We start from the raw sequence: 17,197 nt of genomic DNA, 5'->3' as shown, positions 1-17,197 counted from the left end.
CTTGAATTACAAGCAGAAGCAGCTCTTTAACTATGGAGCGGTCTTTAAAATAACTGCATGTTCCAAACGAACCCATTTCAATGAAGATGATTTCCCCACAAATATTCTCTGAGTACTGTATGTTGTTTCTTGCCATATGGAATTATTAACATGCCCTTATTATAGACGCTTTGCATGTCACTACACATTATAAGCTAGCTCTGTCACCACATGACAACGTTGCCCTCTATCCCATTCCTTCCCCATCAATTTCATTAGCGACTGCTCCACCCCCGTGATTTAATTTTGTTTCGGTGTAATTTATGTTTAAACAACTCAGATATACAGTCATTGTTAGAAAACCTCAACCACAAAATTCCAAAAATGTTTAATACAATTGCGTTATGTTTTGTTTTATGATCTCAAATATTCTCAAACGTGTCTACAATGTTACATAAAGAAATTATGGATCAACTTAATTTCAAATAAACAAAACAGAGATTTCAAAACTGCTATAAAAGGTCAGCAAAAACTGTAATAAAAAGGTTTATATTATTATTATTATTAATAATAATAATAATAATAATAATAATAATAATAATAATAATAATAATAATAATAATAATAATAATAATAATAATGACAGAGGGTAAGTAGTAATATTATATTTAACAATACATGGTCAACTTTGTCGTAATTTGAAACAACTGAAACTGTAAACCCGTTATTGATAGCAAATTCAATTTGCTACAATTTGACTTAAATAAGCGAACAGCCGAATCAGGTTAAGACCAGAACAAAGGGTTGGACATTACAACACTGTGCCACTGACAAGTAAAGTGTCAATCCCGAGTAACATTGCCCCAAGATTCGGGGCAAGAGAAGGGGGTTGCGGCTTGCACCTTGGCAGATGGTCTTACCCAGAGTGCATTGTTTTCATGTAGCCTCTCATTTGTCTGTTGTAATTGGATCCCAGTGTTGGAGTCCGGAGCCGCTGCCTGCCTCTCTGCCCTCTCCGGTTTTATTGTTACTGACTGACATCGGGACTGTTTGTTACAGTAAAGTGTCTTGCTGACAATGTGGAACACATCAGCAGGGACTTATAGATAAACCTGGATTTGTTTTTTTTTTTTTTTCTAAAATACGGAAAGGTAAGATAATACTTTTATTATCCGGTCGTAGCCTATTCTAATTAAGGACATTTTGCATTTATTTTGGTGCTTCATCATTCAGTTTCTGAATGAACCTACTTAGCATCACCGTACATCTTAATTCTGCTGAGAGTATTGATATGGTTTACTACTAAATTACGCGACGCTTTGGATCGCATACATATTTGCTAAAGTTTAAATTGTACTACTTGGTACCAGTATACCCTCGTTAAAATAAATAATAAAATGCGTTACTTTTTATTACACTGTCATGCCAACTTTCTTTTTTAGTGCTTCATTGAACTCAATGCACAACAGTATATTCAATGTAAACGGAACAACGGAACAGAAAGGGCCAATATACATTGCAAGTGTCAGTGTAATTATATGTGTGTATGTGTGTGTGTGTGTGTGTGTAATATGTATTAAAGCAAGCCATTTAATGTATTGAGAGTAAAATAAAGTGAATACAGGCCCTATCACAAATGTAAAGGTTTGCCACTAAAGGTATTTAAGCAATCGAGGAGCAAAGACGCACACGATGTAATAATAATCCAGTACAGTTGCATTAGTGTTAGGAGCGCTCTCAGCTACTTTTATTTAGCTATTTTTAGGATGGATATCTATTCATTTGTGGGACACTGAAATACATGTCACGTTTATTTTGTTTATGGGCATTACTGTATTCTTCCTCATTATATAAACGCATCCAGGTTAGATTTTCTCGTTTACCAAGACAAGACAAAAGCATCTTGGAAAACTAAGGTCAGCTGGGCGGATTATAAAGCGATTGGCAGCGTCATCGTTCACTAGCCCTAACTGTATTACATACACTTACACTGAGACCGCGTTTATAAACCAGGATGGAAAGATCAATACATCAGATACGAGAACAAACTATTCCTCCCTCAATTTATTGAGACATTAGCTCTCTGTTCGATCAGTTTCATTATCTCCTCATCGCATCAAGTAAATTATGCGCGCATACAGTACCATGTACTGCCATGACACCTGTACTTAACTTTTCACCATCCCTGTAATTACCATAACAACTACCTTGTTCATCCCATGGCCCAGACTAGTACGTACTTACTTAAGTAATACACTTACGTGGCATACTTAGCCGAACGTAAGTGTATTACTTGTTCATATCAATATTACATCAGCGACCTCTATAACCATCACTATGGGCAATGGATGAAAAACGAAAAAACTTTATGCCAAGAGAATGCACTACAGGATTAACATATTTTACTTTATATGCACACGATGTTTCACTAATGTTTTAAAGCAATATAGGTCCACTGAAAACCCGCACTACAATAGGCAGCTGTATTTCACGCTGAAAGAAAAACACAACGGGGATGTATGTGCACTATAGCTGACAAAGTGATAGTGTACTGTAGTTGTAACGTGTTAAAAAGGTTTGCTGATTATAAGTGAGCATTGTGTTTTATGTTTAGTGTACAGTGTTTGGTAACGTGGTGTGCCATTGTGCACTTCTTTGTCCTGTTTGCTGGGTCATATTAAGTGGTTGTGTGCTTGTCCAATACATGAATGGGTTTAGGAATTCTTATCAAAGCATGATATAGTAGAAGGGTGTTAATGGATGAGGATGCAGTTAAATGGACATGTTTGACTGGAGGAGGTTTAAAGATAAAAAGGCTGTTCTTCTACAGCAGTGCCAATGAAATGAAAAGAAAAAGCCCCTAGCACAGAATGTCACTGAACCTCCACTTCTCTAACTTATTTTCAAAAGGAATGCCTTACCATATCAAAGTCAGCCAGCTTTTACAAGGAACATTTTGAGTGGTGTCCTTGTGTTTAAGAAAAAGTGGTGGAACCTTTTCATTCTCATGGTTTTAAAATGCTTGGATGAACAAGATTGATCTAAAGAGTAGTCAGTGCTTTTTTGAAAAAAAAAAAAAAAACCTTCTAAATATGAAATTAGACTCATAGAATCTTTTATAAATCTAGTGCAATATTTGAATTCTGACTAATAACAAAGTGGTTACTGTTCAATTTGTATACTTGCCTGTTTTATTAAAACCTAATGTATTGTAAACAGGGGTAGTGTAAACATCAGATGTAGGGTGTATGATACGAGGGGTAACATTGCACACAACATGACAGGTTACTGGGCACTTCAGATAACCATGCACTTTGTTGCTAACAGAACTTAAGTATTTTTAAAGGAAAACGTATGAAGTTGATAATGAGATTAACTATTGCAGAGTTTTTAAAGTCATTCACAAAAATAATTTTGAAGATAAATTTAAATTCTGCACTTCTGCTGAGAACCCTCAGGCCATCCTTACTATGGTGGCACCAGCTGCCTCGTCACAATCAATGTGTGTTAAAGGGTTATTGATGCTCTAGTAATAAATATGAAAAGCTGAAGTAGAACAAGGTTGTCAGCCTAAGGGTTACATTAATATTTATGGTCCAAAGCTTATTTTTAAATAGTGTCATTCAATATTTAATCTAGCATACCATACTATAAAGTTTCATAAATATTTATTACACAAAGAAATCATTTTCAGGTTAGGCATTAACTTCTAGCTAATTGATTAACTAACTTGTTATCCTGAGCTTGATTGAGGTTAATAATCACCACTTTCAAATTATACCAGTGTCTAATGTTTTTTTGTTTGTTTGTTTTGTTTTTAATTAATTAAAATTCTGTTTATATAGCACTTTTTTGTATACTTAAGAACATAAGAACATAAGAAAGTTTACAAACGAGAGGAGGCCATTCGGCCCATCTTGCTCGTTTGGTTGTTAGTAGCTTATTGATCCCAAAATCTCATCAAGCAGCTTCTTGAAGGATCCCAGGGTGTCAGCTTCAACAACATTACTGGGGAGTTGATTCCAGACCCTCACAATTCTCTGTGTAAAAAAGTGCCTCCTATTTTCTGTTCTGAATGCTCCTTTGTCAAAACTCCATTTGTGACCCCTGGTCCTTGTTTCTTTTTTCAGGCTGAAAAAGTCCCTTGGGTCGACACTGTCAATACCTTTTAGAATTTTGAATGCTTGAATTAGGTCGCCACGTAGTCTTCTTTGTTCAAGACTGAACAGATTCAATTCTTTTAGCCTGTCTGCATATGACATGCCTTTTAAGCCCGGAATAATTCTGGTCGCTCTTCTTTGCACTCTTTCTAGAGCAGCAATATCTTTTTTATAGCGAGGTGACCAGAACTGCACACAATATTCAAGATGAGGTCTTACTAGTGCATTGTACAGTTTTAACATTACTTCCCTTGATTTAAATTCAACACTTTTCACAATGTATCCGAGCATCTTGTTAGCCTTTTTTCTATAGCTTCCCCACATTGTCTAGATGAAGACATTTCTGAGTCAACAAAAACTCCTAGGTCTTTTTCATAGATTCCTTCTCCAATTTCAGTATCTCCCATATGATATTTATAATGTACATTTTTATTTCCTGCGTGCAGTACCTTACACTTTTCTCTATTAAATGTCATTTGCCATGTGTCTGCCCAGTTCTGAATCTTGTCTAGATCATTTTGAATGACCTTTGCTGCTGCAATAGTGTTTGCCACTCCTCCTACTTTTGTGTCGTCTGCAAATTTAACAAGTTTGCTTACTATACCAGAATCTAAATCATTAATGTAGATTAGGAATAGCAGAGGACCTAATACTGATCCCTGTGGTACACCGCTGGTTACCACACTCCATTCTGAGGTTTTTCCTCTAATCAGTACTTTCTGTTTTCTACATGTTAACCACTCCCTAATCCATGTACATGCGTTTCCTTGAATCCCAACTGCGTTCAGTTTGAGAATTAATCTTTTATGCGGGACTTTGTCAAAAGCTTTCTGGAAATCTAAATAAACCATGTCATATGCTTTGCAATTATCCATTATCGATGTTGCATCCTCAAAAAAATCAAGCAAGTTAGTTAGACATGATCTCCCTTTCCTAAAACCATGTTGACTGTCTCCCAGGACCCTGTTACCATATAGGTAATTTTCCATTTTGGATCTTATTATAGTTTCCATAAGTTTGCATATAATAGAAGTCAGGCTTACTGGTCTGTAGTTACCTGGTTCAGTTTTGTTTCCCTTTTTGTGGATCGGTATTACGTTTGCAATTTTCCAGTCTGTCGGTACCACCCCTGTGTCAAGAGACTGCTGCATGATCTTGGTTAGCGGTTTGTAAATTACTTCTTTCATTTCTTTGAGTACTACTGGGAGGATCTCATCCGGCCCAGGGGATTTGTTTATTTTAAGAGCTCCTAGTCCCTTTAACACTTCTGCCTCAGTTATGCTAAAGTTATTTAAAACTGGATAGGAACTGGATGACATGTGGGGCATGTTGTCAGTATCTTCCTTTGTAAAAACTTGTGAAAAGTAATCATTTAATATATTTGCTATTTTTTTGTCTTCATCTACGATTTTGCCATTTGTATCTCTTAAACATTTAATCTCCTCTTTGAATGTTCGCTTGCTGTTGTAATATTGGGAAAAACATTTTGGAATTGGTTTTAGCTCCCTTAGCAATGTTCATTTCTATTTCTCTCTTGGCCTTTCTAACTTCCTTTTTGACTTGCGTTTGCAGTTCTGTGTACTCTTTCTGCATACTTTCTTTTTGGTCCTTTTTTAATGCTCTGTAAAGTGCCTTTTTTCGCTGAATATTTTTTTTTAATTGATCTATTAAACCATTTTGGCAATTTAGTTTTACACTTAGATTTGTCTACTTTAGGGATATAATTGTTTTGCGCCTCTAGTACTACATTTTTGAAGAACCACCATCCTTCTTCTGTGGGTGTTTTCTCTATTTTACTCCAATCTACTTCTGTTAGTCTCTGTTTCATACCTTCATAGTTTGCTTTTCTAAAATTGTAAACCTTAGCTTTAGTCATTACTTTTGGGGATTTAAAAAACACTTCAAATGAGACCATGTTGTGGTCTGAGTTTGCCAGACTGCCACTTGTTGAAACACTAGACACAGGTTAATGCTTCAATGAACCGTTTGAGATTCTAGTTACTTTTTTTGTAATATTTTTCACAAAACAAAAAACTGATCCTATGGATCCCACAGCTATGGCCAAACGTTTTACATCACCTAGAATTTTAGGATTGAGACAATAATAATAAATAGATTTCATGATAGATTTAAAAATGTCACATTTTAAAATGGTCAGTTTTTCTTTAAGTACATGGAAAACTACAAAGTGGTATGTAATTCGTGTGTCCACGTAACATTATTCAGGTTTCATAATGAAGCAAAATTAGATCATTCTATAGGGGGGTTCAATTTTTTTGGCCACAGCTGTACATACACCTATTGCTGTTTAAAAGGTGTTCTTTGCATGAATGTGCTGAACGTTTGTACTGCCACCGGTTATGAGATACCATATAGAGATCTCATGTAGCGCAGTATACTTTGGCAAGAAGTAATCTCAATGTCTTAAAAAAAGAACAGTGGAGACATTCTAGTTGAATTGGTTCTCAAACTTTTTTTTTTAGGTTTATTTTAGTTAGGGTTGAAGTACCTAGTGCTCAGACAGGTTAGTCTAGATGAGCTGTCATAAAAGTGATAATATACACTGAACGAGAATATAAACGCAGCATGTAAAGTGTTGGTCCCATGTTTCATGAGCTGAAATAAAAGATCCCAAAAATTTTCCATACGCACAAAAAGCTAATTTCTCTCAAATTTTGTGCACAAATTTGTCAAGATAATCCATCCACCTGACAGGTGTGGCATATCAAGAAGCTGATTAAACAGCATGATCATTACACAGGTGCACCTTGTGCTGGGGACAATAAAAGGCCACTCTAAAATGTGCGGTTTTGTCACACAACACAATGCCACAGATTTCTCAAGTTTTGAGGGAGCGTGCAATTGGTATGCTGACTGCAGGAATGTCCACCAGAGATGCTGCCAGAGAATTGAATGTTCATTTCTCTACCATAAGCCACCTCCAACATCGTTTTAGAGAATTTGGCAGTACGTCCAACCGGCCTCACAACCGCAGACCACGTGTAACCACGCCAGCCCAGGGCCTCCACATATGCCAGCCCAGGGCCTTCTTCACCTGCGGGATTGTCTGAGACCAGCCACTTGGACAGCTGATGAAACTGGGTTTGCACAACCGAAGAATTTCTGCACAAGCTGTGAGAAGCCGTCTCAGGGAAGCTAATCTGCATGCTCGTCGTCCTCACCAGAGTCTTGACCTGACTGCAGTTCGATGTCGTAACTGACTTCAGTGGACAAATGCTCCCCTTCAATGGCCACTGGCACACCAGAGAAGTGTGCTCTTCACAGATGAATCCCGGTACTGTACCGGGCAGATGGCAGACAGCGTGTATGGCGTCGTGTGGGCGAGCAGTTTGCTGAAGTCAACGTTGTGAACAGAGTGCCCCATGGTGGCGGTGGGGTTATGGTATGGACAGGCATAAGCTACGGACAACGAACACAATTGCATTTTATCGATGGCAATTTGAATGCACAGAGATACCGTGACGAGATACTGAGGCCCATTGTCGTGCCATTCATCCTCTGCCATCACCTCATGTTTCAGCATGATAATGCACGGCCCCATGTCACAAGGATCTGTACACAATTCCTAGAAGTTGAAAATGTCCCAGTTCTTCAATGGCCTACATACTCACCAGACATGTCACCCATTGAGCATGTTTGGGATGCTCTGGATTGACGTGTACGACAGCGTGTTCCAATTCCCGCCAATACCCAGCAACTTCGTACAGCCACTGAAGAAGAGTGAGACAACATTCCACAGGCCACAATCAACAGCCTGATCAACTTTTTGTGAAGGAGATGTGTCGCGCTGCATGAGGCAAATGTTGGTCACACCAGATACTGACTGGTTTTCTGATCCATGCCCCTACCTTTTTTTTTTTTTTTTTTAATATATATATATATTTTTTTTTTAAGGTATCTGTGACCAACAGATGCGTATCTGTATTCCCAGTCATGTGAAATCCATAGATTAGGGCCAAATGGATTTATTTCAATTGACTAACTTCCTTATATGAACTGTAACTCAGTAAAATCTTTGAAATTGTTGCATGTTGCGTTTATATATTTGTTCAGTATAAATATAATTTTGTTCTTGTTGTTCACTGGAGTGCTGGTAAAAGTTTAAGCCCGCCATCCACACACAACATGCTGTTATAGATGTGTGTTGGTAAATGCATTATGGCCAGATTTTCCCTGAAGTAAGATATTAACCTATAACCTTCTGTTCTAACAGCAAGTGTCTACTTATGCTTACTATCCTGTAATATTCCATGGAGAGTATTAAGTGCTGTGAAATTACTCCCTTTTAAACGCTGCTGGGCTCAAAAGCCCTACAGCAAAAGCACCTGAAAACCTTATGGTAAAGCCTTGCATCAGACAAGATATTGATAGGGCTGCAAAAAAGGGTAAATTTTGACCTTTGAAGGTATAGAACACATTACCGAAGGAAGGTTTGAACCTTCAATGGTACTGTGACAGGTGTAGCAGAGTGGTGACATCAGGCCAGAAGCAAGAAGAAAAACAGGTAGTACTGCAGGGCAAAAAGACATGGTGTGTGCCATTTATTTAAATAACAAAATAAAATAAAAGGTTTAACAAAAACATTGCTCACAGAGCAAAATAAAAGGTTCAACAAAATAATCCTGAACACAAATAATAGGTGAGGCTGAGCAATCGTCTTCACTGTTCATATGTGTTAGTTTCGTTTTTAAACCACTCGCTCACTCTCGTTCCTCCTTTCCAACACCCACACCGAGTTGCAGGCTTTTATGCAGGTGACCATCTCCCAGTTAGCAACAAATGAATCACTAATTAATTTGAGAGATGGCCACCTTCTGCACGAGTTTATTAATGTGGATGGGGCTTCCTATCCACGCTTCCTATCCACGCTGCTCTGGCCACAGTATTTCCTGCTTCCAACGACCCCACGCGAAGCGGGACCATCAGCAACCCCAGGCGAAGAGGGACTGGCAGCAACCCCAGGTGAAGCGGGACCGGCAGCGACCCTAGGAGACACAATAGAAACAGCTCTTCCAGGCGATGCGGAGCAGCCAGCAACCCCAGGTGATGCAGAGCAGCCGGCAACTACAGGCAATGCGGGCATGGCATCCCTGAGTATGCAAGGCAGGCATCCTTGGGCGGTGACGCAGGGACAGAGGCAGCGGACCCTTGGGAGGTGACGGCGACAGCAAGAGCTCCACTTCTTCCTGTAGTGGAGCCAGGATTATCGGTGGTGCGGGGGTTAGCCCTCTTCGCAGCCGCTGTGGCCAGGCAGTTTCCCCCGTGCTCCCCTCAGCAACCTATGCAGGGGCTGTTAAGAACCACCAGCATCCTGTCCTGGTCCCTCCAGTGGTGTAGGGAGTGGCAACTCCTGCTTATCTCCTTCTGGCGGTGGTGGAGACAGAAGCAACTCCTGCTTTTCTCTCTCTGGCAGTGGTGGAGACGGCAGGGGCTCCTCCCCTTCTGGCTGCGAAGGCAGCACCAGCAGGCATGCTCCCTCTGCTGATGGAGATGGGCAAAGCAGGTCTTTCTCAGCTGTGGGTGGTGAAGGTGGAACCAGCAGGCTCTCTCCCTCTGCTAGTGGAGGTGGGATTAGCAAGCAGTCCTTCCACGGAGGTGGAGGTTGAACCAGCAGGTATTCCTCCTCGGCTGGTGGAGGTGGAACCAGCAGGTATTCCTCCTCTGCTGATGGAGACGTGGGCTGTGGACGTTCGGCCTCCCCCCTCTTGGGCTGTGGACACACCGACTCCTCCCCCTTTGGGTCCATGTTTCCTCTCCAGCAGCTGTAATACCACTCTTATTAAATTAAATTTAATTAATTCCGGAGATGGCCACCTTCTACACAAGTTTATTGATGTGGATGGGGCTTCCCATCCATGCTGCAACACCATACAAAAACTAAACATACGGTTACACCGTCAATACATTTACATATGAATAAATCATAAAACACAAATACAAAATAACACAAATGAGACACGGGCGGAGAGGGAGACCCCGTTCTAAAAAAATAAATAAACAAATACATGTACAGGGCTCCTTGTCCTGTTACAGGTATTACTTTGCATAATGTATTGGTGACTTCACCATACCTACTTGTTTGTATTTGATTTAAAGTCCTATTTTACAGGCAATCCATATAAACTGAATAAAACATACATTATATAGAACAGTAATCATGTTTTTATAATTTAAATAAAAATATAAATGCACGTTTATTTACACGTAATTGAGCCTGCTTGTTGTATATACAGTAAGCTTGCATTGCACCATCACCAACTGCTGCAGACAAAGATAATATTAGTAATACCAATAATAATAAGAACTTACACTTGTCAAGTGACCCCAGAGATTGGTTATGCCTCCATGATATGAGTCACTTGTACAGATTGCATTCAATTTTTTTTTTTGGTCGTCTGGGCAGTTAACAAAAAAATATCCCAAACAGCAGAGGGGTTTCGAGACATTTTTTTCAATACAGCTTACACTATACTCCGCTTTGCTGTCGAGATGGAAAATGAAGAAATTCATGGTTTGCTTCTGGATAACACAAGCTGGAGCTGGGAGGGGCGAACGGTGCTAAGTTTTCAAAATAAAATTTATTATAATTAGCATATATTTGTATGTTTGAAACATATTCTACCATAGCAATTCTCTTACACCGTCTGCTAGTACACTAGGTATTCAGTAAATATTTTACTAAAGCAATACAGCCACTAGAGGTACGAGCCCACTGCTTTGGATACTATACCCTGCTCCATACATGGCCTCAGCACCATATAGAGTTGCTACATATACGATTTAGTAGCAGATTTTAATAACTTTTGTTTACCTAATATTCATTATACAAATCAAAAGATCGAAATTTGCATGTGAGTGACATTTAATGTGTGATTTATAGTATTAACACATTGTCAAACAGTTTCTGTTAAAAGGAAAAAAATTAATTAATAATAATAATACAATGCGTGAACCTGTCTGACAAACTTTCAGAGGTTTAAAATGTTTGAATCCATGGCTAGTGAACAAACCTTCGGACACAGCCCTACATTGTGATAAATATTTCTAATTCATATATATATATATATATATATATATATATATATATATATATATATATATATATATATATTTTTTTTTTTTTAATTAATTTGGCATGGCCAATTATTTTACTTCCCATTTTTTTCCCAATTTGGAATGTCCAATAATTTTTTACCCTCACCGCAGCGGGTCCCCACACAGCTAGGGGGAGCTGGGGGTTCGGTGGGCGTCCTGCGATCCCAGCTTTATCTTTTTCACCCAGGAACTCGAGGGCAGATGTCAGCAAGCTACCGATCTCTGGAGGACAAGGGCCATCCCTGCAGGTGGCCGCTCTTTGAGCTCATTGGGCGCCTGGCCAACAGGGTTTGCTGTAGCATGATGCCGATTTTAACTAACCCACAGGAGCGTCAGAGCCAATACAAATCCCCTGCACTGTATGACTCACCCTGCACACCCATAGTGCTGTGCTTTTACCAGGTGAGCCATTGGGGGATCCCCTAATGACTAGCTTATGGAAGATTTGCATATTAGTTTGAAGAAAGATATTGTTTACATTTATGAATAGATGTATGCATAACATTAAGAAAAAGGCTTGCCATTTTAATAAATTAGTTTTACTTTCTTAGTTATAATGGACCATGTAACATAAACCACATTATAGAAGCATATAGAGTAATGTAGTAAATAGATACCCAGGAGTCCTAGTGTAAAACGTAACGTGTGCTGGATGCAGCAGTTTCGCAATAAAGAGTCAGCCAATTTGCTTGTTCAGCAGATGTTTGGAACCTATCAGTAAAATTAAGTCTACAGCTCATTTAAAATACAGACAGTATTTATATACCGAAGCTTGTTCATGACTTAATTATGGCTGTCTTACGTATCCTGTTTTTTGTGAATGTTTGAATGCTTTGAGTTCTGCTTTGACATGCCGTGAAGACTGTACCCCCGAACAGTCACTTTGGATGAGGAAACAAAACGATGTTTAGAAAATTAATTCACCACATGCTTTTGGTTAAGAGATTGCATTTCCATTCCCACTGCTGGTGCTTTAAATGAAATTACTTTTAAATAGAATGCAAATCAGGGTTTGAAATAGCCCCAGTAATTTTATTCTGTTAGGAAATAATGAAGAACAACATTTCATTACTGCAGCTGACTAAAGGTGTTGTATTTTGCTAAACTTGGGAGAAAATATGTCATCCTTATCTACTTCTTAGCACTTATTTTAAAGTAGGACTAGTGATACTATACTGGAAGAGTAATGTTATCTCCCATTGAATTGCACGGAAGCCCAATGCATCCCCTATGGACTAGAACCATGCATTTACATAAGGGGTCATGAACCACAGGAAATTCCTGAATGCAGCAGATGGTTGAATTGGGTTATGTCTGACTGTTAGACCATTGGATGTCTGTTGTAATCGTCACTCAATAAGCTTGCATTTTGCCATCAAAAACACAAATGTCTCTTGGTTATTCCTTTATGCATTGTACATTAAAATCAAATAAAAACAAGAGCACTAACCAATTAGTTTAGACAGAAATAGGAAAGTTTTAATATTTGGGTCAACAGGAACCATTTAATTTTCTTTTCAGGCAAAGTACCTGCAAGTTTTATTTTATGAAGCAGTAGATATCAGATTATCCACACCACAGCTCCTGCTTTAAATATGTGAAGTTCAGAACACATATATACAACTGAACTAAATTGATTGAACTAGGTCAGAAAGCTTGATTCGGTTTAATGGAGACACATCAAGTCTCTCTGTTGGAACGAGGGGAGGGGGGGTGCATACACATAATTTACTTAAAGCTTTCTGGGATTCTGGGCCAAATTGTTTTATTTCAAGACTTGTAGCATAAGAACATGTTGCTTTTCACTGCTCTTGTTAGATCACTTGAGATTCTAAGGAACATGACCAATAACATGCTCATATGTGTGGGTTATGGCAAGTCTGATTAATTTCTGCCGTTTCATTATTTGTGTTGGAGACACAGATGAATGTGTTCTGTCTGGAAGGGAGACTCTGCCAGGCAAGACTGTGGTACAACGACAGCCCTTAAAGGAATCATTATTGATTCCTTTCTTAATTAATTAAAAGGCACTGTAAATGGTAGGGAATGAGTTTCAGCAGTCAGAACTCTGTTAGTGAAAAGAACTGTGCTAAGATTTACTGCAGTCAGGTGTGGGACTGAGGGCTGTCCTTCTGACATTCCAGTCAGTGGAAGAACAAAGAAACAAATTTCTACCAACACCTGCTGCTGCTACTGGTGCTTGTTGTTGACCAGAACTGAATCTGTGTGTGCTTGCATGCATGCATGTATGTATGTATGTATGTATGGATGGATGTGAGCTGGATAAAAACAAAATAATAATAACAATACCATTATGGTGAGTAGCCACCACAGGCAACAATGATTCTACATTTCTCCCGGATTACTGTCTATAATTCCTATAGGGAGATTAAGGATGTCACCCACAGACAAGTTGTAATTAGTGTAGTCTTGGATAACCTGCCAACCAAGAGCCTATTATTACTCTTCTGCAAAGACTTATTATATAGTTTAAACATTTCTAACTTGAATATGTCAGTGCATGTTTATGTGACTATTGGTGTATAGATGTATGCATCTGTGCTTTTCCACTCCTAGACTGACAGACTGACAAAAACAGCAACATACTAAGAATGTCTTGTCTGCCCCCTATATGTTCCCAGATCAATAGGTTCCGAGAAGCAAGGCTGCAGCAGTGAGTCATGTCCCGGATTTAATTTCCTAATGCACTCCTGGAATCGTAGATTTAATCAGAGAGAGAGATGAAATACCAAAGCAGAGGCAGTTTCAATAATTAAAATGAGCCTGGGTCCAGGAAGTGGGAGGGGAGGGGGAGGGGTCCTATAAATTAGAGACTAAAAACTGACACCTGCTTCTTCAAAACCTCTTAGGGCTGCCAATAAAACCCTTTGTTTGCACAGAAAAGCTGCTTTGACTGCAGTCTGTGGCGAGTGATTTATCTCAGGCATAATCTGAGAGAAATGGCTGGTGGTTGAGCAGGTAACCCTCTTGGTTCTAGACTAAAGGTTGACTACTGGTGGCTTGAATCGTTTTAGTCATTTGCTGCTGGAGCTACATTTATATCTCCTACTGTCTGCAAGAGTTCAGTAATTCACCGCTCCATGCAGACCAACTGGCTGAACAAATGCAGTATCCTGTAAATACTTGTAAGCGACATGCAGTACTTCAGCATTAACCCCAATGCAGTTAGCAATATGTTTTTGTAAATAATTTTGTATTTATTTTGAAATATATTTACTGTATATTCTTGATTGTACTGTATATGGTTTCTTGAAACTAAGCATTGGTTAGACTGAAAATTAACATTATGAAGCCTTGTTAGCTTGGAGGACATTTCTGTAGGATAATAAGCACCAAGTCTTATTGCAGAAGCAAATAAAGTCACTTGAAATGTTTCTAGTAAGAACATAGATACAGCACCTATACATGATATAGGACAGGACTGTCTCTTTATGTTGTTTTCCTAGAGCAAGGCTTATAATTTGGATTTAATAATGGCAGCTATATTTACTATAAATAGATGGTGCTTTTTGTTTTTAGCAGAAAAATGTGGACAGAATGCAGGGTAGAAAATAGAAAAGCCCAATTAGCAAGCAAAATCTCAAGCTTGATTTAGTCTTGTCTGCACCCATCCCCCCAGCATCAATAGTTTGTACTGTTCAGCAAGTGTTCATTGTGAATGTCCAGTGGGAGTCATAAGGCTCTAAGCTGTGATACGTGCATGCACATGAAGACGCATTGGCTTTCAGCTTTCTGTTATCAGAGTGCTTGGCTTGCTGCATGTTGTTTCTCTCTCAAACAATGCAAGTGCCACTGCAGCTATCACATTACCAACCCCTGGCTCTCTGTGACCATAATAGCACAGCCTAAACAGGATGACATGACAGGGCTGGCAGAGTCATATTGTTTTCTTTTATTTTTATGTCCGAGTCTTTGAATGCAGAGCCAGAGCTTTTCGTCCCAGTCCTGTTAAAATTCCCCATTTGGTTTCATGCCCTAAGCATGACTTCCAAAAAACTTTATGAAGGTTACATCTAAATTATATGTATTAGCTACATTATTTTTCATATGGAACATCTTTTTTCCCCCATTGAACTGTGCTGGACCAGAATACTTTTAACATGATTCTGACGTCTTGGCAGCAAAATGAATTAGCAGTGAATCATTATTTAGCATGTGTTGAATAGTGCTGTTTGATCAGTGTTAAAGTGTGCCTATGGTTTTCTTTGCTGGTACTCAGAGTACATTTTTTAAATTGATGTACAGCGTCTTTCTGTAGCTCAAATGTGTGCCCATGTGTGGGAAGAGGGGGTTTTGTTCATCCCATAACCTTGCGATTTCCATGAACTTCAATCACATCGCCCAAAGCTGGCTCCTTGCAGGGCTGAATTTCTCCTGCCTCTGTTAATTGCAGTTTTCAATTTATATAGTGTGTTTGGGGGGAGGGAGTTGCATACAAATAGAATAGCTTTGTAAATCAAAGCCTGAGACAGTGTCTGTTGAAGACTTGCATGTTAATCAGCTCTTTGCCTTATTTATTTTTCTCTCATTTAACTGTCTATCAATGTGATGGACAGCGGACTACTGGGCCGACCTGCTAGGGACTAAAATCCACCATCCTTACACTTCATAGAACTTCATAAAGTCTTATTTAACCCTGAAAAAAAAATAAAAAATATCAAAATCAGGCAGATGGTAGACTTGTTTGTAACTCTAAGCATGCCCAAAATTTCCACATGGGAAACTCAAATAAGTTTACATACGCAATACTTCTAAGTGGCTAACAAAGTCCCTAGCTGATTATGTCTCTCCTCAAAAATTGATTCATTTTGCTTCCTCACACAAAGCCTTAATCTCTCTTTATCCAACCCATAAATTAATTGATATTTGTTTGTTTTTAAACAATTTTTTCTCCTCAGAATTTCAACTAGTGGAGGATAAACAGCAAATTCTGGCTTTGCATGGGGAACACAAAAGACATAACCAACTTGGGGCTACACCGAAGATACTAGCTTACAAACTGTAATGCTTGATTCAGGTTGCTCGTTCAAAACAATTGAAACTGGCTAGTGTCTGCGATGAAGCTGGCAATCTCTTTTAAATAAATATGCTGTTTATGTGTACTAAAGCCCAGAGATATATTGTAGACCATGATAAAGCATGCTAAAATGCAACATTACTGTGCAATACATTTTTACTGTACATTGTAGAACCCTTCTATCTTTACAACTTCATCTTCAGGAAGCAGCCAGTTCAATCAGAGCTGTTTGTCTAACATTATCTGAAAGTTGCTACATGAAAGATATTGTACAAAACAACTGGTGACATATATAAACACAGCAAATATCTTAAAACTTACTATCTTTTTTAAATTGGCATTATCTTCGCATTAACACACATGGACCGCTGAAAATAACTGTCCCATCTGAACAGCTTCCGACCAGGCTGACCACTGTTAGAATTGCTAACACAGCGGGCTTCAGATCTGCAATTCTTGCAACACCTCCTTCACACACATAATAAACCGACACACACAATGGGGTAACTTCCCTTTCTATCACCCTCCATCCCCTTTAAACAGGGGCAGTTGATTACCATCTTGGTCATCCATTGAACATACTATCATGGCTCAGCTTTCAGACTAGTCAAGTTCTTAATGGAATATTGGGCTAAAAAGCCTTTGTATTCAAAATTGGTTGCCCATTTTGAACTATGCATGTTGTATTTGTTATACATTCTGATTGTTCACAGCCCAAACAGGTAAATTTGGATTGCAGTGGACTGCACTGCACCAGACCACATCAGAACAAAAAGAATCTTGCAGAAATATCATTCCAATCCAAGATAACTGTTTATCAATCATGAGGCATTTCTGTAAGTGCAGCACAATACAAATACACAGCTGCCTTAGACTGAGCCAATGTGCTAACAGCATCTATTGA

At 38.8% G+C, this 17,197-nt stretch overlaps 1 protein-coding gene across 3 annotated transcripts in view; it reads left to right on the top strand.

Annotated features, from left to right (window-relative positions):
- Positions 1-953: 953 nt before the first annotated feature.
- LOC121329411 (poly(rC)-binding protein 4-like) overlaps positions 954-17,197 on the top strand; it is a 36,973-nt gene continuing 20,729 nt past the window's right edge. For 2 of the 3 annotated variants that reach the window (XM_041275009.1, XM_041275008.1), the window contains exon 1: positions 959-1,130. The gene's annotated coding sequence lies outside the window, so the exon portion shown is untranslated. Of the gene's footprint in view, positions 1,131-17,197 lie in introns of all 3 variants that reach the window. The other variant, XM_041275010.1, reaches the window with a different exon arrangement.

The sequence above is a fragment of the Polyodon spathula genome, chromosome 16, assembly GCF_017654505.1.
Source record: "Polyodon spathula isolate WHYD16114869_AA chromosome 16, ASM1765450v1, whole genome shotgun sequence".
Taxonomy (NCBI): Eukaryota; Metazoa; Chordata; class Actinopteri; order Acipenseriformes; family Polyodontidae; genus Polyodon; species Polyodon spathula.
The sequence above is the reverse complement of the archived record's forward strand: the minus strand, read 5'-3'. Positions and strand labels throughout refer to the sequence as shown.